The sequence below is a fragment of the Trifolium pratense genome, linkage group LG4 (assembly GCF_020283565.1).
Source record: "Trifolium pratense cultivar HEN17-A07 linkage group LG4, ARS_RC_1.1, whole genome shotgun sequence".
Taxonomy (NCBI): domain Eukaryota; kingdom Viridiplantae; phylum Streptophyta; class Magnoliopsida; order Fabales; family Fabaceae; genus Trifolium; species Trifolium pratense.
In genome coordinates this window covers 31,517,586-31,521,311 of record NC_060062.1, presented here as the reverse complement: position 1 = coordinate 31,521,311, position 3,726 = coordinate 31,517,586, and the positions used below count along the sequence as shown (strand labels likewise).

General features: G+C 33.2%; 1 pseudogene; it reads left to right on the top strand.

Annotated features, from left to right (window-relative positions):
• The first annotated feature begins 297 nt into the window (after positions 1-297).
• Positions 298-2,919, top strand: LOC123922479 (annotated as a pseudogene).
• The last annotated feature ends 807 nt before the right edge of the window (positions 2,920-3,726 follow it).

Below are 3,726 nucleotides of genomic sequence, written 5' to 3'. Positions count from 1 at the left end.
TTTGTTTTGGTTATAACTTGTGCTTTTATTGTTATAAATTATAATCTATTAATATGCCTTGTTTTGTTGATTGTGAGTGTTCTTTTTTTGTGATTGTTCATTGTTTGTTGCTAAATATAGATTATTTGATTGATTGTTGTTGATTTCTTGTAAAGCAGAAAAAAAATGAAGATGAAGGATGGAAAAATTAATCAATTTTTTAAGAGGAAAGCTTGTGACGATGCTTCTACGTCCGAACCCGTTAAAGTTGCAAGAATCAAAGAAGCAGTAACTTCAATCAAAGAAGCAGTAACTTTTATGCCTCAACCGGTTGAACGCTTTCCTTCTATGCCTCAACAGGTTGAAGTTCCGTCAATTGAAGAAGTGACAACTGCTATCCCTCAACAAGTTGAAGTTCCATCAATTGAAGAACACTTTCCTTCTATGCCTCAACCAGTTGAAGTTCCATCAATTGAAGAAGTGACAACCGCTATCCCTCAACAAGTTGAAGTTCCATCAATTGAAGAAGTAGAAGTTGATATTTTGAATTCTTTAGAACGTGATCCCGGAAAGCGTCCTCCAATATGGCAATATCCACCAAATCAAGTCGATCAAATACGGAGAGCTTATATGAAATGGGGTCCATATCAAATCCGTTTAGACGAATATCCTTTGTCCGGTAACAACAATCATCCAAGACAGTTTCAAGAAACTTGGTATGAAATCTTTTATTCATGGCTCGAATATTCACCTTCAAAGGACCCCGCATATTGCTTACCGTGTTATCTTTTTAGCAAATGACCAAGTGGAAATTGTGGATCTGATGCCTTTATTACTACGGGTTTTAGAGGTTGGAAAAGAGTGAGAGATGGAAATAATTGTGCTTTTCTTAAGCATATAGGGAAGGATCTTCGCTCGGCACACAACAATGCAATGGAAGCTTATCAAGACTTGTTGAATAAAGAGGCACATATTGAGAATGTTCTCCAAAAACAAAGCTCAAGTCAAATAAAGAAGAATCGACTATGTCCTAAGGCTTCAATTGACACCGTTCGTTGGTTGACACTTCAAGCTTGTGCTTTAAGGGGCCATAGAGAATCTAGCAAGTCAAAAAATCGAGGTAATTTTCTTGAGTTGGTAAAACTTTTGGCATCTTATAATGATGAAGTAGCAAAACCTGTGTTGAATAATGCTCAACAAAATGCCAAATATACTTCACCTAAAATTCAAAAAAAACCTCTTGGAGATTATTGCTAGTAGGGTTAGAAAGCATATTCGTGAAGAAATTGGTGATTCCAAATTTTGTATCCTTGTCGATGAAGCTCGTGATGAGTTTAACATGGAGCAAATGGCTCTTGTTTTAAGATTTGTTGATAAATTTGGTTTAATACAAGAGCGGTTTTTTGATGTGGCACATGTGAAAGACACGACGACATTAACTCTTAAGAAAAAAGTATGTGATATACTTTCTCGACATAAACTTGATGTTTCTAACCTTCGTGGTCAAGGGTATGATGGTGCAAGCAATATGAGAGGAGAATGGAACGGTTTACAAGCACTATTTATGAAGGATTGTCCTTATGCATACTACGTCCATTGTTTTGCTCATCGATTACAACTTGCTTTGGTCACCGCTTCAAGAGAAATCACACTAGTCAATGAATTCTTTGAAAATCTAACTTATGTGGTCAATGTTGTTTGTTCTTCACCAAAGCGACATGATGAGTTACAAGAAGCCCAATTAAGAGAAATTAAACATTTGTTGGAGATTGATGAGATCATTACCGGTAAAGGTCAAAAAATCAGATTGGTACTTTGAAACGAGCGGCGAGTACTCGTTGGGGATCACATTTAAATTTTATTTGTAGCTTGATGAATATATATGAAGCTGCTTGTCGTGTTTTAACAACATTATCAGAAGAAGGAGGGAATTATAATACACGTGGGGATGGTCATAGTGGTTACAATCACTTGAAGCGATTTGATTTTATATTGATCATGCATATGAAAGAAATTATGGGGATAACAGATGTGCTTTGTCAAGCTTTACAACAACAAACTCAGGATGTGGTTAATGCTATGAATTTAGTTCGTTTAACAAAATGTCTTATTCAAAAACTGAGAGAAAATGGTTGGGATAAGTTGTATGTTAATGTGACATCTTATTGTGTAAGACATCAATTGAGATTCCTGATCTTGATGATACTCGTGCACCAACAAGATATGGACGGTCTCGTCTTTTAAAGAATAAGGTCACATTGGAACATTACTTTAAAGTTGAAATATTTTATGCAATTATTGACCAACAATTACTAGAGTTGATAATAACAGATTTAGTGAGCAAGCAATGGAGTTGTTAACTCTAAGTGGTGCTTTGAATCCTAAGGGTAATTTTAAAGCTTTTGATGTTGATACTATTTGCACTCTCGTTGAAAAATATCATCCTTTGGGTTTCAACGAGCAAGAGAAGATTACTTTGCCATATCAGCTTCGACATTTTGTTGTTGATGCCAGTCAATCACCACATTTCAAGAATTTAGCAACTATTCAAAATTTATGTTCGTGTTTGGTTGCAACTGACAGGAATAAAATTTACTTTTTGATTGATAGACTTCTTCGTCTTGTCATGACCCTTCCAGTTTCTATTGCCACAACCGAGAGATCTTTTTCGGCAATGAAAATTATCAAGACTAAGTTGCGAAACAAGATGAAAGGTCGGTTTCTAGCAAATAGCATGACTGTTTTCATTGAAAGGGAAATTAGTGCAAGTATTAGTTCAGATTGTATTATTGATGATTTCGCGTCACTAGATACACGTAGAGTGTTATTTTAAGGTATGTAGTTTAATTTTCTAGTATCAACTTTGTTTTTATGTACTACTTAATTTTTTTTTGATAAGTTGTACTACTTAAATTTTAATATGCAATATTATAGTTTATTTTAGCGGCCCACCCGAGTTTTTATTCCTGATTCCGCCACTGATTATAGATACATATATAAAGGTTTTTATCACTCACACGGATATATATTTGGATATGAGTATTTTTCAAAGAAAAAAATTATTGGAACAAAATACTATGGAGATGTGTACCGTAGACAAGACTATACCGTATCTATCTAGCTGGAAAAATCCATAACAAAATAACAAATCCTATTTACCACTCAAGTCAATGTCATAAGAGGAGCTGTGTTATTTAAACACAAATGTAATTGACTAGTATTTGACATCGTATTAATACAAGAGGGATTAAGTGCGCACACAAATCTATAAAATACATTATATTATTTAAAAAAAAATTACATTACAGGTCCTTTATCTTATTTTTTTGTAACACTTTGGTTCTTTATCTTTTTTTTGTAACACTTTGGTCCTTGAGCTTTTATTTGTAACACGTTAATCCTTTATTTTTTTTATTTGTAACACTTTAGTCCTTTTTTTGTAACAGTTTGGTCCTTTATCTTTTTTTATTTATAACACTTTGGTCCTTTATTTTTTATAAATAAATAAGATACGGACCAAAGTGTTACAAAAAAAAAATAAAGGATCAAATTGTTACAAAAAAAAGATAAAGGACCAAATTATTACAAAAAAAATAAGATAAATGACCTGTACTGTAATTTTGCCTAAAAAATAAAAAGGTGTATATTTGTCTAGTTTGTTTCTAAAAATTGTGTTTATATATCATTTCTGATTAGTGCCGTATCCACCTATAGGTTTAGCAGCATAACACAAAAATTCGTTTCCAA